General features: G+C 41.7%; 1 protein-coding gene across 9 annotated transcripts in view; it reads left to right on the top strand.

Annotated features, from left to right (window-relative positions):
• Positions 1–26,578, top strand: part of DENND2B (DENN domain containing 2B) — a 176,141-nt gene that overhangs the window by 39,269 nt on the left and 110,294 nt on the right. For 7 of the 9 annotated variants that reach the window (XM_065065306.1, XM_065065303.1, XM_065065301.1 and 4 more), the window contains exon 2: positions 977–1,071. The gene's annotated coding sequence lies outside the window, so the exon portion shown is untranslated. Of the gene's footprint in view, positions 1–976; positions 1,072–1,498; positions 1,738–26,578 lie in introns of those variants that run through there. The other 2 variants (XM_065065302.1, XM_065065310.1) reach the window with 2 other exon arrangements.

Genomic DNA, 26,578 nt, shown 5'->3' with positions numbered 1-26,578 from the left:
TTTATATCTTACAATAGCTATATGGGGAGACAGGTGTTCCCATCAGACATCTCAGCTGTCTCATCGTCAATCTTTTTTTGATCCCACCTTTGCTATCAGGTCACAAACACAACCAGAAGAGTAATATGTTGGAACTCTTCTATATCTCCTGGTGTATAAACCTAGCTGTTTTGATTATGGAATGTACATACACATTTTCTTGCATTCAGCTCCCTAGATAACATATAATAGGTTGCATATGCTAATTTTATTTAAATTTTGTAGTGCATGGGTGGAATATAATAACAGCATAAGGAAGTGGTTGATAGAGAAGAAATAAATTGATTTCCTTCTTGATGTGGCACAGTCAGCTTTGCAGTTCTACGCCCGCTAGAGGGACTGTTGCTTATACTGCTCCTTGCAGAAAGCAGACTCATGCAGTCTTTAGTATCTTTTATGAAGTTCTAAAACTTTGAATGACTGACTCCAGTTAAATCCTCTAAAGAGTAAGTCTCCAAGCTGTTTCTCAGAGTGTACAAACCTGGAGCACAGCACTGTTCTTCTGAGTTCAAATAGTCTTTACTGAATTTTCTTACAAAATGTTCTTTTTTTTTTTTTTTTTTTTTTTTCCCTAAAATATTTTCTGTTTTCTTGATTTATCAACCCAGGCTTTCCTATTTGACATTGCTGGGGATTAATTTAGAATTTTTTTGTCAAGGAAAAAATGGTTTGTGTCTTATTTATGTTTGGAATAAGTTTTGTTTTGCAACCATGGTGCCAGTGAATATGGTAAATTAATCAGTTCTTGTATTTGCAAACATCATTGAAATATGTCTCTTTTTTAAGTGGGAGATAGTGAGTTTTGGGTAAGAGGCATGTAAACTTGTAGTCAGTAGGAGAAAACTTCCAAATATCTGTTTTTTCGGGTTTGGCTGGGGGATTTTTCTGTTTGTTTGTTAGAGTTGCATGTTCCTGACCTCTACATTTTTCTTCATAGTTACAGAAACATGAAAGAATACAGGAAGTCCTGCATGACCACGATGAATACCTGTGCGAACTAAATCACTGTCTGGGTACTGGGAGAAGAGCAAGGTAAGCAGTTGGGTCACACCAGCAGCATTTCTTGTAATCTGCGTGATTGTATTTCAGCAGCGCTGAAAGCTTAGTACTTTCAGATATCAAATTCATAACAAGTCAGTCAAAGACAAATAGCCCGTAAGTTTGAACGCAATAGATTTACTTTTAGTTCAAAGCTTTGGCAAGCAAACATCTCTGTTTTCCTTCCTGGAGTAAAAAAAGTACAAGTTCTGTGGTGGTTTTCTTTTTTCTTTTTTAAAAGGCAATATCTCTAATTTGGACAATCGATTCGTGACCAAAGCTCAGCTTCCTGGGCTGACTCCAGGGAGGGCTTGGAGGAGGGGTGGAATGCTTCAAAAACGTAGCTGATGAAAAGGCATGCTGTTTTGTGGATGCCTCCCAGAATTGTTTAAATCTGTGTGTGTGTATGCGCGCGCGCGTATGAAAAGAGAGAGAGAGAGAGATCGCCATGACAACTGGCCCGGCCAGTCTGTGTTCCCTGCAATCATTTTAGCTGGAATCAGTGCTGCGAAAGGTCATATGAAGGAGTTGTGGGAAGCGCAGCAGGTATTAGACGCTAAAACGACTGGTTTTCTGATTGCCTCAGATAATAAGTCAGAGTTTTTTCTGGGAAATACAAATCTGAGAATGGAGTGGAGAGGGAAATGCTCCAAATTTCAGGTAACAAAAATTGCCTTTTTAATGTTATTTCCTCCTTATTTTTTCTTTTAATTCTCCCCCCCCACCCTGTGGTGTTTACTCCCAGCCGAGTGTCTGAACGAGCTTGGATTCCCTAGCTCTGGGGAATGATGTCATACAGCAACAGTTGGATTCTATTAGCCAGGGAAAGAGGAAACATCCTGCATTTTTGGAAAAAAAAAAAAAAAAAAGGATACTTTGGTGCTTTGTTGAATCTTGTGCAAAGGCTGCAAGAAGCGTTTAAAAAAAAAAAGAAGTTTCTAACAAATTAGTTCCCAGAAAATGACATTTAGGACCTAGACAGCATCTAACTTTAAAAGCACTGCAACAATTACTCCTATATGCAAGGAAATGATTATAGAAGTGTTACAGAATTCAGAAGACCTTTCTTTTTTGGCACTCCTGTATTCATCTTTAATGAGAAAATTAATTGCACCATAATTAAGCAAAGGATTTGGAACTTCCATGCACTTGGGATCCTTTAGCAATTGTTGGGAGAATGTGCTGCTAAAGAGTTTCTTCTGGTTTGGTCTCTGTCTCAAGCTGTTGCTTGTGAATAGATGATGCTGGCAGCATTGTTCTTAATGTTTTCAGTGTTGGACTGTGTTTTTCATAGCTTTAAACCAGCCTTTTTTGGGAGAGGGTAACGGAGGAAGAAAACAGAAAGCTAATACTTTCAGCATTTTGAGAGGTTCTTTTTTCCCCCTCTTTCCTCAGACATGTTTGTTAAATGTTGTGTACAACACTCAACATTAGCATAGCATGTAAGTGGAAAAATGCCTGATGATTAATGTACAACTGCTATGCCCTAATGAAAAGACTTAGAAAATTGATATAATCCTACTTGCTTGAGCATCACAAAAATACACTGTACCGATAACCGTGGTGGAAATATTAGGTCACCCCTACGCTGTTTAAACTTTCCTCTAGCAGATGCTCATTGTGACTTTCATGCTGCTCTGCTCCCTTCTGTGTGCTTCGGGCATGAACCAAAGCTTGCGGGAGTCCATGGGACTTTTCCCGTCAACTTCAAAGGGCTTCAGCTCAGCCTCTGCCTGAGAACTTCTCAGTCTCTGCTTCAGTCTTTTGACTGCAGGACCAGGCCACAGGCTCTCTGCTTTCTTTCTTGAACTTTCCAAACAGAAGATCTTTTGTGTTCCTCCAAACAATGCTGGGCGCTGCTGACTGGCTTCAGCGTGGCGGCTCACACGCGCTGGAGATAATGGTGATGCTGATTTCCGCTTTCTCCTAAAATCCTCCCAAAGGGGGAAAGTGCAGTGAATGGAAATTGGATCCTTCTATCCCTCCCCTCCTCGCAAACAGCCCTTGTTTATGAGAGATTCTGTGTGTGTGTTTTTGTGTGTGCAAATTGTTCCTTGATTAAAGGGCAGTATCAGCTGGGCTTCAGGGAGGAGCTCTGGGAAGACTGAAGGAGGAAAACACTGTTATTGCAGCACTCATGAAAGAGAGGAAGGCTGTCCTGGAGCAGACAATCTTTCTAGAACATGCGGACAGAACTGATGGCTGTCATTTGTGAGTTGAGGGCTGATTGGCACAGTCTGGCACTTTGTGTCCCCCCCTTGCCTACCAGATTTGACTAGTGTGGTATTAAATAAAATACTGCTGTTAGTGGACATCAATAACATGGTTAAGTGATTGGAAAAAATATTTTTTCATCCATTTAATGTTTGGGAGCAAATTAATAAGAAATTCTTGTCCTATTCCTGAGTAGGAATGAAATACCTGTGGACCTGTTAGTTTGAACTATCCTTTCCTTAAGAAAGAATACTGGTGATTACCCAAGTTTAAGGCTTGTTTGCAGGAAAATGCTATTAGTCCCTGAAATTTCTCAGACAGAGAAAAGGATTACGATTATTGAAACTGGAACCACTGCTTTTAAGTGCTTACATTTTGCAGAAGGTCAGTTTGAGAACCCTGAGAGATCTCTGCAAGGTGTTACACATTGGTCATTCCAAAGGCAACGGTTGCTTTTTGGCGTTTATTTGTTGTGTGGTGCGATGCAGAAGGAAGCCTGGCGAGCTCTCTCCCAGTGTTTCCGTCTGAGTGGCATTTCCATTAATGGTCTGTGTTGTAGTATTTACATGTTACTTTGAAAAGCGATACAAGGCATCATTTCCATAGTCCTTTAATATAATCTCCATATGTCCTAGAATTCTGAATGGTTCCAAATGGTGTTTGCATATGTTATATAATACATATACCTTACCAGGAGGAAATAAATAAAAGTAATCAATAAATCATAATATATATATATATAACACTGCACTCATAAGAAGATACCTTATAGCTGACTTACTATGACTGGGCATAAATGTAACCAACAGCACATAGACATTGGTGCACTGTATTTCTTTAATCCGTTAAAGCAGTAAGCAGCTCGAGAAGGCTGCTGCTGGGCCTGGTAACACGTGTGGAGTTCTTGCAGCCCTGTGTGCAGGGGTAGCGGCTCTGTGCTCAACACAGCTCCTGAGGACAGGTACCCCATGGTCCTTAGCCCAGCGATCGCAGCCTGCTGCAGTTGTCACTTTGTAACTGCAGTAATTTCCACACCTTAAAGTGAGTGGCTTTATGTGGTTGTCCTGACAAAAATCTCCTTGCTGGTCCCATGCATCTACCATGTTTCTGCCAATGGCTCTGTGCCCACATTCTGTCTGTGGATAGTGAGTGGCTCTGAGTTTTGGAGAGAGCTTAATATGTTTTTTGATAGGTTTAGTTGTATCCTGTCTCATTGCACTAAAAGGAAAGTGAAAGGACATGGTAGAAATATTTTTTTTTGTTTGTTCTCTTTCCCTGATTATCTAATGAGTAATTTTTATATTCTGAGTTATGTTTTAATTGCTTAATTTATCTTGTATAGAGTAATATTTTGTGTAACTGCTCATGCTCCCTCTCTCCATAGGTTGACAGCTCATCTTTCCCTATTGTTTGTTGTAGTGAGTTCCAGGTTAATTGCTATGCTGACATATTTGCCTTTATTACTCGGAAATACACTGCTTTGTTTGCAAATAAGATGAGGCTATCTGGAAGCCTAGGACTGACTTTGTATCATTCAATACTTGGTTTTTAGTCTTAGTTCCTTCTCTAAATAACTCTAGTGCCTTCGGTTTTTCTTCTTAAGGAAAGTCTGTGAGACACACTGGAAAAACACTGCAGATGTCTCCATTTCTGCTGTTTTATTTGAAGGTCGGGTGATCTTCAGAGCACCTGGTGTTACAGTTGTGGACGGGCGCAACTTTAAATTCTTGAACATGAGATCAGCATTCTCCATCTGTAACCTTATGTGCACAATAGGTGGAATTCATTGATTGAAAACAACAGTGCTTTATATTTAGGAGAGCTGCTCATGAGGATGCTCCAATCTTTCCTTATTTTCTGTAATTTCAATGCCATGTCTGTTTCCTCTTATGTGCTGTTTCCTGGTTGTGGTGACTCTGAGTGACTTTCTAAGGTGTAAAATGTGATGTGCAAAAGGGTTTGTTCTGAGCAGCTCACATTAAATATGAATGTGGCTATCTTGTAAGTACAGCAAGAGCCTTGAAACGATGGCTCTGTCATTCCACTCTGCAGGGCAGTCTCTCATTAGTGCTAATCAGTGATCTCTGTTCTGCCTTTGCATCTTTGACCCAGTTACTTTGCTGAACTTAACACAGTTGCTAGTGTGACGCAAAGCAGACTCTTGGCAGAGCCCTGATCACAGAGCAGGGAGAGATCTGGCAACTTTCACACAAATCTGTTATAATTAAGGCTTCCGGTCTGGGATTTAAACTTCTTTCTCTTAAAAGCCTGAGATTTCTTTTTTTTTTTTTTTTTTAAGTATTTTTCAGACTGAAAATCAACCTACTTCTGGTAGAGGCAAAGTCCCCTGATGGTACTAGCTGCTGGCAGACCTGGAGGCAGGTGCTGCTCTTGTTCCTTCATCAGGCTTTGCAAACATGCTTCCACTCTGAGCACTTTTTACAGAGCCTCCCAGTTGTTCTTCAGCTTCACGTGACACCAGGAGAGTCCCCTCAGCAGCCAGAAGAGTGTGCCACAGTTGGCTTTCCTCCAGTGCCAGCTCTTATTCTGAGTTCAAGCCTCATGTAGCATTAATCCTCTTCGCTCACTTGGAGACAAATTGCTGTATGCAAGGGGCTGTTCAAAGGAGTCCCATTTCCCCATCCTGTCAGAGGCAGTGCTCCCCTTCTCAAACTTTTTTCCTCGTCCTGTTTCAGCTTGACAATTAGATGAATTGGAGGTTAAAACGTCTGCCAGTGTCAAGAGCACGATTTGGCATCCCTTGTGCAGCTGGCATCCAAGGGATACAAGCCATCAAATCATCCTGTGCTCCTGGTCCAGCAGAACCTGTTAGTTTATAACCAGAACATCCCTCTTTGAAGTGTGCTTGAAAGTTAAAAGGCATTACGAAGCATTTGCCACATTATGGACATACAGAGGACAGTTGGACAGTTTTGATAGTACAAAACCTGCTCCCTGCAATGCTGTTTCATGCCTCCTTGGTAGAGAGCAAAAAGCAATTTCAGAGCTGTAGCAGTATGGAAAAATGTGCAGCTGCACAATTCACATTCCCATGTTTCAGTCTCTCACAGGCCCATGCAGACCTTCTATTATTAGCTTTAAAAGGAGAATAGCTGACAGCTGATTAATTTGAATGGCGTATTCCAGAGAGAGCTGTTTTATGACTGAGTTGCCAAGAGTGGCAAGCCAAGAAAGTATTGACTAACGTTACAAAGAAAAATCTCTGATGTAAAGCACAATCCTGTTTATCCAAAAGATTTGTAGGGGACAGAACCATCTTCATAGCAGCCTGCTGTCAACATGTTCAAAGCCGTGCTGGGGGAGGTGAGAGGCTGAACAGCTCAGCCTGTTGCCTTCATCCCCCAGCAGCTCCTGGGAGAGCTCCCTGGGGCTTTTCTGATGCGTTGTTGCAGGGAAGAGGACATATTGCAACTCAGTCATCAGAAACCTGCCTAAAAAATAACTTTCAAGTGACTCATTCTGGTCTTGGTGTTTGGAGAGGAGTCAATTTGGTTTCAGAGGGAAGAGTGAAAAAAACTTTTGGATGCTTGATGTGCTTTGTGTAATCAGGTGATGCTCTGGATTAGAGCTGCTCACACTGTGCATTGGGTTGGGTTTCACCACTGTACTGACCCTGCTACACTCATGGTTGGGACAGCAGATTGGCTTTTGGGAATGTATGAAGACCTAAGGGCAAACACTGGTTTTTCAGTGGTCTTTTATTAGGAGCAATAGCCTGCAAGTTGAGTGGTATCACATGGGACATGCTCAGATGTGTGTCTGGTCATCCCTTTTGTTTCCTGTAGAAAGCACTGCCCGTGTGTGCCACCTGTAAGCCAGACCTTGCTGCTGGCCTGGGCAGCTGAAACACAACTCTCTTTCCCTGATCTGAGGCTTTAGTGCAGAAGCACAGCCAGCTGGTGATCCATTTAGGTCTTCTGTCTCCTACAGTAATGAGCCTCTGCAGGGTGCTGTAATACCATGGGACTGCTCCCCCTGGCTTTGCTTGGGATGCTCGCATGAAAGGTGAGAGCAAAGAGTAGCACGAGGTGAAAAGGCTAAACTGTCCCCCAGTCACTGTGGGCTGGGAGGAAACAGCATGTTCTTCAGCGTACAGAGCTTGTGTCCTTGACGGTGATTGGGTGATCAGCTGGGCAGGAACACCGTTCCTTGGGCCTGGCCAGAGCTGCTGTCAAGGCACAGAGGAGATGGTCTCAAAACACATGCAGAACAGAGGTCCTTGCAGACCCTGCCTGTCACCATGTGCTGCCTCCACCCTCCTCCTCCTCACTTTAGGGTCCATGGAGACAGGGGAAAGGGTATCAGTGGGAGTGGAGCTTTTTTACTTTCTATCCAGTGGTTGAACCCAGGTTCTTTTTTCAACAGAAGTCTCTCTCGAAAAGGCATTTGTTTCCTGTAAACGTTGGGTGCAGGCAGAGATTGAACGCTTATTCCATGTCCTCATGTTTGGAGCAATTTGTGTATGGTGAGGAGGCTGCTACACAAGCTGGTTGTTCAGGGCAACTTATCAGCAGGTTACAATCTTTTCTGCGCCAGACCTAGTGGATGGTATAATATACTGTCAAATTTGGCATTTGCATTAAGATCTGCTTTCCTCTCCTATGGAGACATTATCCAGTTTTCTGCTGAAACACATCAAGAGCTATGGTCCCTGCTGTGTTTTATTTACTATTGGCTGACATGCATGGACAGTAGAAAACAAATGTAAACATGACTCGGCGCTGTGTGCTACAATAGCACAGAGTGTGTCCTGGGGATTTATGACTGTCTGGAAGAACAGGGGGTCCCAGGGGCAGCACGAGGTCGGCAGTTGCAGCACCTGGTCAGCAGATCCCAGCACAGTCCCCGTGCCTGTGGCACTGATGGCTCTGATAACGTGGATGTACGGGCCTGTTCTAAAATTATGACCAGATCCTCATGTAGAGGAAGATGAAGCCAGTGGACTTATGCTGAAAGTCATGTAATTTTTCTAGAAAATCTGTGCAGTTCATGTTCTGGTTATGGCAGACCGATTGCAAAGTGTCCATTGATCTGGACGTTTCAAGTGTCAGTCAATGACTGCTCTGGCCAGGCTGTGTCATATCCTGAAATCCTGAGCAAATGGCCATATTCCTCTTTCTCCACCTGAATAAAATTTCCGTGTGGAAAACCAGGCTACATTAGGTGAGGCTCACTTGTGCATCAGCCTCTTGCTGAGTCGTATCAGGTGTGTAATGTCACTTTTGGTGGTTTTGCTGCTGCTGTGGCATATGACCTTGCGCACAGTGGCAGTGCACATGGGCTTACTGTCTTATGAGATCTGTCATCACATGTGCCCCTCAGGGACACAGGGACAGGACAGACTCCAAAGTGAACCACCACTGTTTCTGAGGAGGCTGAGTTCTTGCTGCCTGTATTCATGCCAGGTGATACACTGGCTTATGGAAGTATTAAAAAGTTTACTATTAAAAAATGATTTATCATGAGTAAAGGAGAAATGTGTTGCTTGCAGTGAGGGAATAGATGGCTACTCTTTAGTCTTTAGTAGAAAACGGAGATGCTAGGAATAGGTTGGAGGAAGACTGAGGAAAAGAGACAGGTTGGGTTTTTTTTTTGTGAAAGAGGAAAGAAAACTTTGTTAAAAGGTAATTATTCTTCTGGATGAGAGGCTGACTTCCTGCAAGGTGGGCAGAAGAGGAGCAAAGTCAAAACCTAGACTTTTGGCTCAGCATAATACTTATCATTTCAACATCACAATCTGATTTAAAAGCAAACAAACCCAACCCATCATTGCAAAGTGGGAATCCTGTAAAGTGTTTATGGGTAACATGGACATATGGTGTTCCCAAAACAAAACAGCCCAGACCCTTGCGGCAGCTGGGTGATGCTGAGAGGCTGCGAGGCTGTTTCACTGCCGCCTGCTACTGAACAGGAGCAGCGAATCTGTTGGCTTGGGCAGATTGCCCTTGTGACAGTGGGTCATTAACAGTTGTCACATCAGTTATGTTTCCATGACAGCCTCAGGTCTGACAAATGTGACAAAGCTGTGTTTTATCAGCAAATCCCCCAGCAAATCCCCTGCTGACCCTAGTCAGGAAAGCATATGGATAAGAAGAGAAAATCGTTCTTCCTGCTCTTTGTTACTGACTGATTCTGCTCTTTGTATGTGAACCAGCCAGCTAGGACTAGTTGCATTCTTCTGTAATTTGTTGTACCTCCTGTATGGGGCTGAACCAGTGATGAATTAATACCTTTTTCCATTTGTTAAGAAGTTTTATTCATTGTTTCAGCGACTAAGGGAACTCTAAAGGTCATACTGTAGTTTTGGGGAACGGAGCAGAAGCACTGGTGTTCTGACCATTACAGGGCAGACTTGGGCACCCTTGAATCACGCTTTTTTGCAGAAGGATTATGGAAATTCAGATAGTTATGTTGGCCAGGGCTGAAGCTGTGGGGCAATCAGTCAGGCTTGTTCTGTTGTAGTTGTTTAAAAAACCCCAAACCCCAAAGAACAACAAAAAAGCAAATAAACCAAGTTCTATCAGGAGCATTTTATTTATGTTCAACTAATATATCCCTTTGAAACTCCTCGTTAAACACTACAAGATGTAGTGATCTGCAACTGTTTGTTTTCTGTAGGTTATCTATTGATATATTGTGTGCCAAATCATATTCATACATAAAATGAGGAAAAAAAAGGATAAAATTATAGACATACAGAGATCTCTTTCTACCACAAATCTATCCACCTTGAAATTTAGCAGGATCTTTACTATAAATATTTGTCACTCTTATGCAGGGAAGGGAAATACTAGTTAAATAAATTAGATAATATGACGTGAATAATAAAATGAGGAGGGCTCCATACCTTTGTGAAGTATAACATGATTGCCCTTTCCTGAATAGAATCAGATTTGTTTACAAGCACTCAGTCCATCTCCACAGGGAATTGCAAACAGGATGCAGCTTTGCTAATATTGGCAGGTATTGGAGGTTTTTCTTAGCTGAAGTGATAGACCCTGGGGCTTTGCATCAGAGGGTCGTGAGTTTGGATCCTGGTGCTACACACCGCTGTGGAGCCGTTTAGCTGACAACTCTGTGTGTGCCCATATATCACACGTGCGCGTGAATTACTGCTCACCTCAGCTATCTGTGTTAATGCACTGCAAGTGGTAAAACTCTCACCAGGAATATTTTGTCTCCAAATCAGGTAGAAGCTTTTGTTTGGGAGATCCTAGCTTTGCCCAAGGGAGGGTTCCAGGAGAGTAAAGGCAAACTACTTAGTTCAAGACTATGTTCTGGGACTGACTGTCTCATCTGACTGTAGCAAGCCTGGCTGGAGATCACCAGGGTTACCTGTGAGGTGGGAAATGATGATAGTTCACCTGCTCACTAGTGCACTCTTGTTTATAGTGCCACAGTTGTGTCATTCCAAACTTGAAGGTGATGACTCTGACTGAAACACAGGTACATAGGCAAATATATTTATTTTAAAACAATGAGTAATAAATCTAATTATTATTTATACAGTTACTGTTAGAAATTAAGTCAATGCTTTTTAAAGCATTGTTGGAGGTTCTGGACAAAGCTGCCAAGTGAAACATGTGAATTCTATTTTATAGCTCACGTCTGTTAGGTGCAGAGGGGGAAGCTGAATAAAAAGAAATCAGGATACACCTCAGAAAGACCAAATTTTTCATCTGCTAATGGCAAATGTTTACTCTCCTCATCTCCATGGGAGCAATGGCAATGAGAAGAAACAGATCATCTTTATGACTGATCAGGTGTAGTCAGTTGGAGAATGAAAGACAAGGGATGGAAATGTGTTTGTTCTCAAAGAGTGCCATGTACCTCAGCACAGCTGGGTATTTTGGGAGGGAATACCTTTTGATTTACATTTTTAAGTATAACCAAATCTCTATTTTGAGAAAGAGGAAAAAAACTTAAGAAGGGGAAGGTGATGCTTACCAAAAGAAGTGTTCCTCTGCAAGGTTTGAGATTCTCTTGTGTCTGTGGCATTGAAAGTACAAGAGGCATCATTTGAGGACAGCTGATCAAAGGGAGCCACCAACAATTTTGTACTGCATGAACTTTGCAGGTAGCCAGACTGACATCAACATGACTGTTTCCAGAACTTCAGTCAACCCGTCACCAGAGCAAGGACAGACCCAGCCATGGCGAGCCTTGCAAGGGGAACCTTGGCTGGGAGCTGGAGGGCAGCTGGTAGCAGTGGTATGCAGCATTACCAGTCATATTGTATATTCTTTTCCAAAACTATAGCAAAAGGAAGTGTTAGTTGACTCGTGAAGTTTACTGCAGAGTTTTCCTTCTCTACTGGTAGCAACCAGTCCCAGCAGGTCACATCTTCATTGCACCTCTCTGAGGTGCAACGGTGGTGTAAGAAACTGGAAACATCACAGCAAACTCAGCTTGCCGTAATGGTTGAAGAGAAACTACTTAAGTGAGACTAACGTTTTGGTTTTTGTTTGTATAGTGTTCAGTATGCTAAGTTCTGATCTGTGTCTAAGTTTCTGAGGTAGTGTGTGTAATAATAACTGGCTCAATAAAAACTGGGCCTGATAAGCATCACTGTTGAATTGAGTGGAATACCGCCTTTTTCTAGGTATAGTTCTTTGAAAGATGCAGACTTTTTTGTTTTCTTTTTTTTTGTTTTCTTCTTTTTTTCTTTAGAGCCATTAATTTGTCTTTTAGTTAAAAGGAGGGAAGAATGAGTCAGTGCATATCCATTTGCTTGTTACTTTCTCCCAAGCCTGTCACAAGTCTGTGGCTAAAAATGGACTACTCACAAAATCTCTCCATCCTATATCGTAATGGGAAGTTTGCATTTCTGTTGTGTTTCTGTGGCCAGCACATTCCTGCAGGCAGGGAAGTGGAAAACCAGCTTCTTAGAACTGTGAAAAAGTGCTTCATCTCTTAACTGTCTGCATCCTACTTTGGAATTTTTATTCTGCCTTTAAAATATTCCCCCAGAAAAATGAGTTTGAAACCCAGGCAGTATTCCCATATAAGTAACTGAGTCATCTTCCTTGGGAATTGAGGGATCACTGTCAATACATGACTAAGATGAACAGATAGTTAGGAATTTGTTGTAAATTTATATTATACCATTTATTATTGTTTGTTTTGAGTGCAGTTGTACAGGAACACACACCATTATTATGAGACAGGTTTTCTTTGTATTGAAGTAGTAGCAGCCAAAACAAAAAATGGCGAGACTCGCAAGGAATAAGATGGAGGATTAGTATTGAGGCTGTTGTAATGCCAGGTCTCTTACTCCCTGTAGTAACATATTCTGCAGTAGCCAGAGAACAGCCTACCTCTGATGACCCAATTTGGAAGTAAAATCATTCTTCAAATTCACAAGTAACCTCTAAAGAAACACTTTTTTTCCGATATGTTTGAGCACTTGATTGCACAAGGAAATGTTAAAATTTTAAGAGGTAGTTTGAATTTCCATTGAAATAATTGATTTGGTTTGTTGATGGATGTGGCACTTCAACTGAACAGTCACATACCCGGAAATCTCCAACTGTGCTATTGGGGTGCCAGGACAATGTTCTCAAAAGCCCTGACGTCTCAAAAGCCCTGAGGTCCAGAAACGTTGGAGTCCTGAGTGCTCTGAAAGCACAACTCGAATCCCACAAGCACCTTTGCAATGTGCTCCTGTCTGCATGCTCTGTGCTCCCTGGGGGCTAAAACAGGCTTCAAACTGTTTCTGAAGTCATTGGTCAAACGGAATTGTATTTATGTTTTTGTTTTTTTTCTTCAGATAGAGAAGTTTATTTTCAGGCTGGCAACTATGTAGCCATTTCCCCACAGTAGAGCAACATAAACAGTTTGCATTTTAGATAGAAAGAAATTGAAACAAAGTTATCCTTCTGAGCTGTGCAGAAGCTGGCTCAGCAAAGTGCACCCATTTGGGAGTCCTGGGGCTTTGAGCAGCATTCCCTCAGAGCTGGGAGACTGAAGAGCAGTGAGAAGAAAAGGGTAAGAGATGAGGGGAAAAAAGAGGGAAGAAAGCAAAAGGGTAAGGGGGGAGTGTCTGCACCCTACAAATTGAGAGATGTTGAGTAGAACAACACTTGAGAGACATTTTATCTTTCCTCGTCATCAAAACCTTGCGATTAATATGCTTCTGGAAGCACTCCATGTTTTACAGTTAAATTTTAAGTTTTCCCTGCTTTAACATAGCTAGGTGGGTCATATATTTGCAGTTTCAAATCTGAGGCTATATTAATAATCCTAGGTATTCAGGTAAAGGTAAATGTTACAAATGTCTTTGTGAGGGAGTTAACTGGCCCCTAGATCAGGGGCAATAGATCTGTGATATACAAAAAATGGTAGATCAGGTCGCAGAAAACTGTGTATATGAGTAGATGACTAGTCAGACTATTCTTCTTCCTAGATAAAAAGGACTATATCCAAAGGGGCTATGCAGCATATTGTATTCACTTCTGTTCTCAATCTAAAAGCTGTTTATGGGTGGGAAAGAAATTGCCTGCACTTCCAGTTGTTGGAAAGATGTGAGGACAAATGCCCTGAGGAGTAAAAGGTGTGTAAAGCTGTGAAGAAATAAGGAAAAGAAAGACTTTAAAAATAATGGAATAATTAGATCTCATTCAAGTGATGATTCATAGAGCTTGGTCTTGGCTGTCTTTGGACAGAAACTTTGGAAGACACAGCAGCCAAGAGGTGAATGAAAATGCACCACAGTTCTCTTGGCATATTGCCTTCCAAAATAGATGGTGAAACTTTTCCTGATGGAGCTATAGCTGCTGTGCTAAATGTATTTCTTACCTTAGTCACAAACAAAGCCGCTCAGAGCTGAGTTTAAACAAGATATTCTACAGCAACTGTAGTCAAAGCAGGGTTCATTTTAAATTGTCATCTGTTCTGTAAAACAATTGCCCAGTGTCAGTCAAAGAGAGCTGGAAAACGTGAAGGAATCTCGACAGATTTACTATACATGTTATTAGGTGATCAAGTAGATAAAATGTAAGAATGCTATGTAAAGGAGACCTGGTGGTGGTTTTACACTGGACAAAACACGTGCTTTTAACTTATCAAATGGAAAGCTTTTTACTGGCATGTAAAGTTTGGTTAATAGTTAGCAATTAATAAATTTTGCTATAGAAGAATTCTGCACCTGATGGCTGTCATAATTTCATTTGAATTCATTTAAAAGTTTATGTTGAGTCTAGATTCTCCTTCTCCATGTATTGTGGAAATCTGATTTGTGGTCTAGTAAATTTCAATCAAGGTAGAGACTTCCAGTGCAATAAGCTTTGTGAGAAAAATGAATATTTAGAAATGATGTGTTAAATCACAGATTGGATTGCTGGATTTCATCCTCAGGCTGAAGGACCAAGTTACCATTTTTAAAGGGTTTGTGCCTTCCCCCCCACTTTCTTCTTTTTCCTCTCCCAGAGGTGGAAACTGTACTAGCCCAAGAGTTGATGGGGTTTTGTTATAGTTGTTTAAACTGCTTTGAGTTAGCAGTATCCTGGCATCAGATGCTTCTCTCATCTTGCTGCGTGCAGAGCGCTATTGATGAAAATTTTGTCAGCTCTGTTGCAATTTTTGGTGTGGTCTTTTTACAAGACAAGTATTTTAAGACACTGTGGAAAACTGGAGGAAAATGCTGCAAAAGGCAGTGAGACTATACGTTGGAATATGTCATACTGACCAGTGTTGTTGGATCCCAATTTCCCTTTGAACATCAGAGGGTAGTGACTCCCTTGAGAGCCTGGGGTGGCTCCTGAGACAGCTCTGAAAATTCAGCTGGTGTAAATAACCCCATACCTTTGTGGCACCTCTGAGCTGCAGAATATGCAATGAATGAGGAGCACTGGTTATTTATTTTAGGGTCTGAAGTTGTCAGGGAGCATTACTGTGATACTACACAGGACCAACAGAGCCAGCCTGCTGTATTGACAGTGTAGTGGTGAGTTAGAGGCAGAACTGGGGCAGATACCTTTGAGATCCCACTTACATGGTTACTAACAAAAGGACGTTTCTGATGTCTTTCCAACTTAAGCAGTTGGAGCTGTGTCTATATAGTTGGTTTTCTTTTCTTTTAGTCATGTGGACTCACTTCTTTGTGTCTCCGGGCAGTTGGATTCTGCTGCATTTTCCCTTTATGGATGATCCTGGTTGCGAAGTCTGCTAATCTCCACTGGACTTGACAGGGAAAAATATTAGGGATATGGTTTTGAAACTGAAAAGTGCAGCACTATAATAAATTGTGGCTCTCTGGTTGAACATGAGGATAAAATTCATTCCAGACTCTGTGTTCAAATGGAACAGTTTATGAATGGAAGCACAGAGCCTGGATTGTATTTCAGCATTAGTTTCTCGTTTGGAATTGTGTTATTTCCAGCATAGACAAGGGTACATATTTTATAAGCTTTCATTCTTCCACTGTTCAGGTTGTTCAAATATAAAATATCTTGTGCTGGAGATGACTGTGGAGTACATGGCAGAGGAAAAACTTTTTCTTTTTTTTTAATGAAACAGGTTAGTATCTGTTGTCTGCAGTTTGCATATTGAAAATAGCTTTATATTTGGCTGAAGGAGAACTGGCTGATGTTCAGAGGTATCACAATTGTATTTGTGCTTTACGTCCATTTCGCATTATCCATGTCTTGTTTTATGGTAATCACCTCTGCCTCAGCTCTGTCAGCTCTCATGTCAGGAGAACTCTGGCAGACAGCAACGCAGCCATGAGTGTTGCTTACTATCATCAGATATAATAGAAAGTTGTAGTTATTAAAGAAACAAACAAATTAAAAGAAAACATGCCTAAACAGCATGTATTAGGAAATTAGGAGTCTTGGACTGAAGTCTATAAACTTTGTAGCCTCTGCTGCAGCGAAACAGCAGCTGAGAAATAGATGCTCGAAGATGAAGAATAAGCCAAAACCTCCTGTCAACATACTGTGGTTTCACCCACTGCTTAAAACCATTTAGTTTTAAACCTCTCAGATGGATTATGTTATAATGTTGACAGAAGCAAAAATGAGATGCAAAAAGAAAAGCTTAGGCAAAAAGTTTGAGGTGTGATTTTACATCTGCTAACGGGAAACTTAAAATTTTGATTCATTCTTTCTCACTGTGATATTTAAAGACGCTGACCTCCTATTACTTTGGCTGTGAAAAGGTAAATTCTTTTTTAAGGAAATATGTCTTTCTTCATTCTTGCTGGTTTTGCTAGGTAGTATTAAAGCATAAAAACATCAGACTTTTTCTTTGAGCTAATAGTAATTTCTAAGTAATAGCATGTGGGGCTTGGAATAAAAGCTGAGATATGGGCAAGATTTTTAAAAGCAGCTGAGTTGTACCTGTGAGAAGCAGAAGGACAGGGCACTATTGAATGCTCAAGAAATCTTTTAAAACATCAATTACTCTTATTTTCAAAATAAATTGAAAGAATTAGTAATGGCTCTGTAACAACGTTTCTTATTTCAAAGAGCAAATTGTCATAGAGCTATAGCAACTAGTTAGTAGCATGGACTGGGCTGAATTGGACAGATACCTAAATATGAAGTAGGCCTGGAATTTTCTGAAGTTAGGGGCTCTAGACCCACCAAGAATTGTTGTCTCAGGAAGGGAGTACGAGGAAATAGCTGTAAAGAATAAATAGGAGAAGTGTAAAATTAAAGGAGGGAAAAACTCACAGGTAAATAAAGGTGCATTTTTGAGGTTAAGAAGCATAAATACAAAGTGAGGACTGCCAGAGGTGAAGTTAGATTAGACACTGCTAAAGACATTAAAACAAAACAAAGTAGTTTTCCCCCCAACATTTATGAAAACAGAAGTAGTAAAGAGACATGGGATAGTTAACATGAGAAGAACGGGGTAGTGACTAGTCACTGTACAGAATATGCAGAAACTAAACTGTGCTCTGCCTCCATTCCCAAGGGAGTAAAAGGGGGGTTTGAATGAAGTTGACCTGATGTTTGAGATTGGCCATAGGGACAAAGAAGAAATAGGAGAATAGAAAGCACGTGAAAACAGCTGGTCCAGCAAGAAAGCTTTAAGGGCAGGAATCAGACTGATTTAAGGCCATGTGCTTGGAAGTTGCAAATATAGTATCTGTGTTGCAGAAGAGATGCACATCAGTGATTCTGATAAACCAAACTTGGAAGGAAAGCATATGTGGAATCTTGGAGTTTAAGAGTGAAAGGTAGATTGTGCTGACTGATCTGATAGCTCCCTCTGGGAGCCCTGTTCCAGAGGCAGGGAAGTTGCAGGTTTGTTCTCTTTGGACTTCTGCTTGGAAGCAGAACCACAGTGGAAACAATGAAGTGAGAGAAATTTGGGATCAGTAGAGCAACTGGGAAGTGACTTGTTAAGGATTAAAAGATAAGGCTAGTATTGAGATAACAATATCAAGTTGTAGGGAGATTACTAATTAACTACTACATGACATCTTAAGACTGGTTTTGTCCATTTTCTCCATTAAAACATTCATTAAATGGAATATGCTAGTTAAATTTTCCCCTCTCATACAGCTGAGCTGGTGATTTTTCAGACTGAAGTAACTGAAATGGCACAGCAGTATCATTACCTGAAGACAAGGAAAGAACCAATATGTGCTGATTAGTGATAAAATGTGGTGAGAATGGGAAACCTGATCTAATATGCACATTTTTGGAGACAAGGCCCAGAGGAGGCTCTCTCTGGCATGCTGTGGGCAGTGCTGGTCATCCACATTCAAAGGGGTGGTATTTGACCTGGAGCAAGCACAGAGAACAGCTGCCAGGACGTTCAACATCACAGAAGACCAAAAATGGACAGAGGAGTGGAGTTTTGCAAAAACAAAGCCAAGTGAATGCTGGAGGGAGCTTTATCTCTCTATGAATGAACAGAGAAGAAGAGGAACAAGAATCAGAAGACAAGCAATCAGCAATTTAGACTAAAAACAATGTCACAAGAATGAGGGGCTATGTGAAGCAGCAGAAGAATGTAGGATTACTGCACTCGCAGATCCTTTGGGTCCCTTATTTTCTATGTAGAAGGGTTACTTTACACCCTTCCCTTTCAACTGATGATTATAACTTTAAATTTTGCTTGGTTTCAGCTTTAGTTCAGCTTCTTTTAACAGGCCTCACTGGTAGGGAGGTATGCAGGCAGCAGAGTGGGAAAGGATCTTTTGCTGAAGGTTTGGGAAGTGCTAACACAATCAAGATAAAGTAGAATCATAGAATATCCTGAAGTGGAAGGGACCCACAAGCACATCATAATTCAGTGGGTTGGAACAAAGACTATTTTGTGAGATTGTTACTGACAAATAGGTGTTGAAATAGTGCACCTTTCCTAGTTGCAAACTACTATTGTTTGCAGGAAAACTAATAGAAATGCTGTTTATGAGTGGACTGAGCAAGGAGACTAAAATGCTTGCTTTTTAAATCTGATCTTACTGAGCTTTTGGGCTGGTGGCTCTGTCAGGAGGAACAACAGTCTAGAACAAAAAACAAGTAGTTCACAACTCTCTGGTCATGGTGTTTTTCTGTCATCGTGGTCACGTCTTTTCCCTGTCTTCATGTCTAATTGAGAAGCAAGGTACCTTCTGTGCAGTCCATTTGTAGGAAAGAGTATTTCTAATTTAGTCTGTATTCTCCTTAAATGGTTGTTTCCAGGTGACTGGACAAGTCAGGCAGTGGTAATAACTGAAGATGGAGATTTTACAGTATGTAGTACTAGATAAAACATAATAACAATTAAAAGTTAATAAATTTCTTGGATTTGTGTGAAGAAACATGTGAAGTTCTTGACTAAATTAGAACTGAGAAAACACTTTTTACCTTGGTTTACCCCTGACCTTAGCACTGAATTTTTCAGACAGGTTACTGTGTTAAATCTTCAGTGTGATCCATTGACATCAAAGCAATCTTGTTCTCGAACAGCACAATGAAGAATGGGGCTTGGCTGAAGCAGGGTAGCTTTGAAAGAACAGATTTAGCTGGCAAATAGCTTTTATTTCTTCCATGAGAAAAAGGAAAGTTTTTATTGAAATAGATGTGCTTGTCCTTAGCATGGATAAAATACCTCATTGACAGTGCTTTGCAAGATTTCTGTAATACATTTAAAGAGATTACTAAGGTGTTTCCTCATGTGGAATTTTGGCTCAGTGTTTTCTGTCTGTTTTTGTTGGGCATTCACTTGCAGAGTTACTCTGAAAAGATGCCGTATTGAATGACATGCACTTGAAGTCTCCCTTGTTTCCTGTAAGAAGTGTGATTCCTTCTTAATGCCTGACAGGCTCATTCTGTGAGGCAGGAGTGAAAAAAATATCTTCTGGAAAACATGACGCTCAGCAGCTGCTCCCTCGAAGGTGCACCCATACCCTAACCTAACTGCCTGGCTTAATACCTTTGCATTGAATGAGTTGCCTGCTTAAAGCAGATAACATCCAGTTTATATCAGCTGTGTTGAGGGTGATTCACCTTTTCAAAAGCACCTAAATGATTCACACATTGCATGCTATTGACTTTCAGTAATACTTTGTCTCCTGAGTACACAAACCATGGCTGGGCATGGGAATAAGACTCTTCTGAGAATTGTATGAAGGTAGCGTTCGGTAGTTGCCTGGAGCGGTGGTGTCTGATGGAAGTGTGTTTTCTTTCGCCAGCAGAAAAAACAGATGCTATGCATCAAATCAAATGAGTGGGAAGGAGATAAAAGTGATGAGAGGTTGGAACAAGCAGAAGCCTGGCTCTGCTTCACCTGTAGGCAGATACATGCCCATGTGCATTCCCTTGATGCCGAGCTGCTCTACTTACCTCTGGGATGTTCAGCCCATGCTGTAGTTCCTCCACAGGAGGTCCGTTTGATGCTTTGCAAAGCTGCCTTTGAATAGTCCCGCATCGAAACTGTATTGTTTGCGTCAGCAAGTCAAAGACTTCCAAGTTGTGTGCTTCCTTTTGAGGACCATCTTTTCCCTTTTGGGCAACATCTTTACATTGGCACACGTGTGCTGTACCTCTCACAGCACTGGAAATGAATGCTCATTCTAGCACTTGTACAGCACTGTTAAGTACATAAAATGCAGAAGAAACTGCTCTCTCTTCCCTAAAAGTTATGTGTAGGGAAAGGATAGACTGATTAATCTCAGCACAGAAAATGCTGGCTGCATAATTGTGCATTAAATCTTTAGTTAGAGATTCGAGTATTGTACTGTCATGTATGAATGTAGCCATAGTTAGCATCTGAAAGAACTCGCTGTCAACATTCTGTTCAATTTCAGCTACGTTATTCGTAGGATTCATTCCTCCCTCCAGCTGTTTCCACAAATTGAAAGATTTTATTTCAGTTTATAAATGCTATTTCCCCATTGTTCATGCCCACAGCTATTTTCCATCCCCAAACATTGATTCCCCCAAGAAAAGAAATACCGACCCTATAAAAGAAACCATGTGGAGTGATCCTTTGAGGAGAAAGTCCAAAATGGCACAGTATTGGAGTTGCCATCTGCAGAACTTCACCAGCTGGTATTTCTCTGTTGCGTATCTGTGGCTGGGTGGGGATATCAGGCATGGAGCAGAATATGAGTGGGGTGTGTTGTATTACCAAAGGGTTCTCATTTTTTGTTGTGGTTTCGGTTTTCTCATTAAAACTGGAAAGGCCAAAACTTGCTTCTGTGAGAACTGGATGGAGCAATTGCTTGATGTTTTGGTGGTACAGATACAGTGTGGTGAGAATTTGTCACTCACAGAAACTCCAGCTGTATTGGGTTTTTGAGAGGAAGACTGATCGAATGATTAAGAAAATACATATGTCTGGAACAGCGGAGATAATATCTTGAAACTGTACCATAAAATTAAGCTTTCTTTAGAGCCTCACCTGGAGTGTAGCTGTTATGAAGATTCAGCTAAATGGAATTTAGTATTTTTCACACCCTTAGACTTTCTAGGATCAGAAAAAGGATCCTTGTCACAACTCTTACATCTAAAACATAGTATGAAGAAAACCCCTTGTATATGGATGTCTTACTATGCTTTCTTCTTTCAGGTTAAACAAGAAAATATTTGTCTGGGTAAAATGAGGTAGGAGTTCAGATTGTCACACATATTAGACACACACCAGAAAACAGATGCAGTTATTCTGTCAGGAAACTTGCAGGAATCTGTGCTCTCTAGGAACCTCTGAATCCTGATGCATTTATCACGCCTACAAATTTTAAGGCAAATCATCAGTTAAAATATCTCAACCCCAAATTGTCAGATGAGTAGGTAGTCATAAAAGATATTTGAAGTGTATTCATAATCTCACAAATCGTTACCTTTTGGAGTTGCAAAAGGCATTTATTTTGTTCTAGCAGGATGAAATCTGCAGTGAGTCAGCTTTTGCCTGCTGTGCTGTAACACAAGTCGCTGTCCTGTATCATTAAAAGTTTCACAGGTATTTACCTACCTTTTGGAAGACTAGGACTGAGTTTTGAATGAGCTGTAGCCAAGTTTGTGGTATCAACTGGAAACCACGTGGAATTTTGTAATGTGGACTTCATGCCAGACAAAACTGATTCATTTTTGTCTTGAATGTTTAGATTTGTTCGTTAATCAAACCCAGGAAAAACTACATTCATATGAAGCTGAAAGATTTTGCCCAACAGATTTTATAAACCTTAAAGGCTGTATTTGTTTTATGATGATGAAATTTTTAGTAGGAAAGCATTATTTATAGTCTGTCTGTATACTTTATTCTAGCTACTATACTTACTGGAAGACAAGTTTTGTTTGTGGAGTTCAACAAATTGTTTGTGCAGTATTGTGCATATATAACTGTGCATAACTGCACTATGTATCTGTAATAAAGTGTCTGTTTGTAGCTGCACATTTTCAATTATCTGCTTAGCAGTATTGGAAAGATCAGTGTGCATGCAAGTGAACTGTAGGAGGAACAGTGAAGAAGTAGGAGACAAGTCTGGGATATGACTTCATTTCTGTATCATCCTCTGTCAGCAAAGCAGTGTCTGAAACTGGAGTTTAGCTGACAACTGCATAAGCATAAACTCTGAGAAAGCGGAATAGAATTCTGGTTTGCCCTTTCACTAGGTCAACTATGTGTTATGATTGAGCATAACAAAATGTGTTTTGACATTTTTGTTTGTTGGCGAGTTGTGTTGGGAGTAGACAGGTGTGATTCTGAAGGTCAGGTTGATGCAGAGTTACTTTTCTACAGTAGTTGCACTTTAAAAGTGGGAATAAAAGTATTCTTGTATAGGGAGCAGATCCAAATTAGACCTTTGCTGCATTCAGCTTAAATCCATAAGAAAGAAGAGAAGGTATATGAATGCCAGCTTCAGTGCTGGGGTGTACGACACCAATGGGATGAAGTTCAATAAGGCCGAGTGCTGGGTGCTGCACTTTGGTCGCAACAACCCCCTGCAGCGCTCCAGGCTGGGCGCAGAGTGGCTGGAGAGCAGTCAGACAGAAAGGGACCTGGGGGTACTAATTGACAGGAAGCTCAACATGAGCCAACAGTGTGCCCAGGTGGCCAAGAAGGCCAACGGTATCCTGTCCTGTATCAAAAACAGCGTGGTCAGCAGGACAAGGGAAGTGATCCTTCCCCTGTACTCTGCATTGGTGAGGCCACACCTGGAGTATTATGTTCAGTTCTGGGCCCCTCAGTTCAGGAAAGACATTGGAGTGCTGGAGCGAGTCCAGAGAAGAGCAACAAGACTGGTGAAGGGACTTGAACATAAGACCTATGGGGAGAGGCTGAGGGAGCTGGGGTTGTTTAGTCTGGAGAAGAGGAGGCTTAGAGGTGACCTTATCACTCTCTATAACTACCTGAAGGGAAGTTCTAGCCAGATGGGGATTGGTCTCTTCTCCCAGGCAGTTAGCAATAGGACAAGGGGGCATGGGCTTAAACTCTTGCCAGGGGAAATATAGGCTGGATATTAGAAAGAAATTCTTTACAGAGAGAGTGGTCAGGCATTGGGAATGGCTGCCCAGGCAGGTGGTGGACCCGCCGTCCCTGGAGGTTTTTAAACTGAGATTGGACATGGCACTTAGTGCCATGATCTAGTAAACGGACTAGAGTTGGACCAAGGGTTGGACTCGATGATCTCTGAGGTCTTTTCCAACCCAGTTGATTCTGTGATTCTGTGACACCACCATTTGAAAGTTTGCTCAAATATGGACTACCATGAGATGGGGAAAGTTTGAGTCAAACTGCGCTGTAGGTGCATTCGCTTTTGGAGTGAGAGAGCAGATGTGTTCAGATAATAGATTTTACACCCTGGACTTGCCTTGAAGAAGATATTTCCATATGGGTGCTATACCAAATTTACCCTACTGTGTGTGGAATGCTCTCTGCTTGGCAGGAGGCCAATACATTCCCTGAAAGGGAGAAGGAGCTGAAATTGTATCTGATTTGAGTGTTAATCTATGTCCCTCAGGCTTATCCTGTGGCTGTTTCTGTGTTGCGAGGGCAATGCTGGATATGCCTTTTCAATGAGATCATTGCAAAATCAAATTGCTATTAAATTATATTTTACTTGCAGTTTTGAATTGAGTTAAAGTAGGAACACCACTGCTGAAACTTTGGGTAGAAATGCTGGTGCTGGAATGAAACTCCAAATGCTGCCTGGATAAAATTAATCATTTCACACAAATATTTCAAGTTCATGTTACGTGTTTTAATGTTATTAAACATAAGCAATAGGACGTTACAGCACTGCGGCCAGTCTGAACACAAGAAAGGGGACCCTATTGCTGAGGGCACTGGCTACTTGTTCTTCCATGACACATCCCACTGAATGGAAGGGCAAGGGATCACGCTTTCTTCTTGGCATGATTTTGAGGCTGTGTATTCTTGTGCCCTCTCTGGCATTACAGCTGTTAAGACTCCCAGTGCAAGCAGAGAAGTGAGATTTGGGGAGTGTGGATCGCCCATGCAGGGTTCAGCATGGGCATAGTCTGCACCTGGCCGAGTGAGGGGGTCTCAGTTTTCGGCCTCGTCTGGCAGCTCCTGTAGGTCTTGGATTTCTCCAACAAAAGAATGAAATAGTTAAGTCTGTAATGCTGCTCTGCATCAGGTTTACTTCAGCTCCATGGACTGTGAGGAAAGATTGTTCCCTCAGCAGAAGTCACCAACACGGTGAGTCTGTTCAAGCCTGTATCTGGGAAGATAGCTAGTGCCTTCATTTATGAAATTCCTGTCACAGAAGTGTAAGTTCTGTGGAACAGTGGCTGGTCTCTTGAGACTTCTCTAACATGTCATGTATGCAGCAGTACCTAAATCATTTTCATAAAAGGCAAGAGGAGAAGCTCTTTCAAATCATCGAATACCCTCTCACAGCCTGGAAAGGTTTAAAAGATATTTGATATGATTCACGGTTTGTTTGTGGGTTTTTGTTTTGCCTCTGTCTAAAACCCCCTCACTCCTGGGGGCACTGGGAAGGCAGCACACACAGGAGCAGAGCTGGCATGTCTGTGGCTGCTGCCCGGCATCCTTGCGCTGCTGGGGACAGCTGGTGCTCCAGGAAGCCTCAGCAGAAACCCTCTGTTGGCAGCAGCCCCGGCCCATAGTGGTTAGGTGGCTGCAATGAGCTCCAGTGGGTTGAGTGGGTGTTTCGCTGCCTCCTACTACAACGAATGTTAAAACAGGTTTAAATGTTTCCAGTTGTGTCACTGTCTAGTGGTTGGAGGCCGGATGAAAGGAGGTTTATAACACTTATGCTTGTGGTAGCATGTTGAAACTTTCCTTTGATGCAGATGACAAAGGTCAGTGCTGTGGGAGCTGAACTCTTTTCCCAAGAAAAGCGCCTCTTCTGACAGCCACGTACACCTGGGCCTGAGCAATAGCTGGGAAGATGCTCTCTGCAAATTCACAAACCAGCTTGTAGTAGTAAGGGAAGAAAGCTGATTTACGCAGTAGTTACAGAGGAGCATGGTACCATTTCCTTTGCAATAGATTCAGTTCTTTGTCATTTTAACTTATAAAAATATCCTTTCTAGGAAGAAACAGATCCTTCTCTATTAGATCTTATTGGTGTTTTTTACATTTGTGAAGGGCAACTCTTGGAATTCCTTATGTTTCTTCTAATGGCTTTTCAGTGTTGATTCACACTTTCCTTTTTTGTTTAAGTGTGAAGAGTGAAATTCCAGCAAGGCTGACTTAGTGAAAACTGAATTAGTGTTGATGGCTGGAGAGAAATGTAACTTGATCTTCTGTCTCCAGTGCTTGAATCAGGAACTGAAATAATTGTTCTAAAACCCTGGTGGAGTTGCCAGAAAATGGAGCGGTGCTTCTGCCAGATAGTCACTGCAGAAGTGCCAGACATTCCTCCCCTCTTTGAGCTTGCAAGTGTGTATATTTGAGAAGGAAAATACACAGAGGCAGTGGGGAAATGAAATGCTTTTCTCCCTTAGATGCTTGCTGAGCATGCAGTGCCGTGGCAGCCACCGTGAGTGTATTGGTGTGTGACGGCTGGCAAGGGGTGTATGCACAAAGACTTGAGCGCATGAGTTTTTTCCCTGATTTTCTCTGTTGAGCAGTGGCATTGCTCACTCTGTTGCAGGGCTTGACAGAGGATGTGAGGTAAAGCCACCAGCAGTGGGACTGAAGGGCACATTGCACAGCAAGAGGAGCTAGTTCAGTCCCTGAAGAAGTCATAGCTCACTGGAAGAGATGATGTTGTCTGCCAGCTACTAAGCCCAGCTGCACTGGTTAATGATTCCTGCTTTTAATTGGAACCATTGTGCACTACTATAGCCCTGCCTTGTGGGAGCTGCTGGTGCAATAAATCTTAATTTTTCCATATTAGAAAGTTGCGTTCTTTGGGGATTTTAAAAAGTCTTGGGCTTCTTTTGCTCCCCCCTTCGCCCCCCCTCCCCTGTTGCTATAGCTACTATAATTTTTGTTAACAAAGGCAATATGAAGTAGTTTGCTGTGCTTAGTTTATGTTATAGTGATTCTGGTATAGCTGCCAATATTCCCTCCATCCTTTCTCCTCTCCCCTCTTCCCCCCCACCCTGAGTCAATTCTCTAAAGAAACTGCAGGAGTCTGGGAACTGCTGCTCTCCTGCAGTCACTGCAAGGCTATATGTGCATGGGGGATGAGGCTTCTACTCATGCATTAGGGACTCAAAAACTTGGGTTTGCATTTGGGTTTGGACTTGTGTATTGAATGAGCAGCTACTCAGAGTTTGGCTACTTCCCACACTCATGGAGTCGTACCCACTTTGCAAGACAGCAGGAGTTTCTGTCTCTTTTGGAGAAGTCTCATGTTAGGTTACCACAGTATCACAAATCCATT

Source organism: Columba livia, chromosome 5 (assembly GCF_036013475.1).
Source record: "Columba livia isolate bColLiv1 breed racing homer chromosome 5, bColLiv1.pat.W.v2, whole genome shotgun sequence".
NCBI lineage: Eukaryota > Metazoa > Chordata > Aves > Columbiformes > Columbidae > Columba > Columba livia.
Note: the sequence above shows the minus strand (reverse complement) of the source record. Positions and strands in the feature narration are given on the sequence as shown.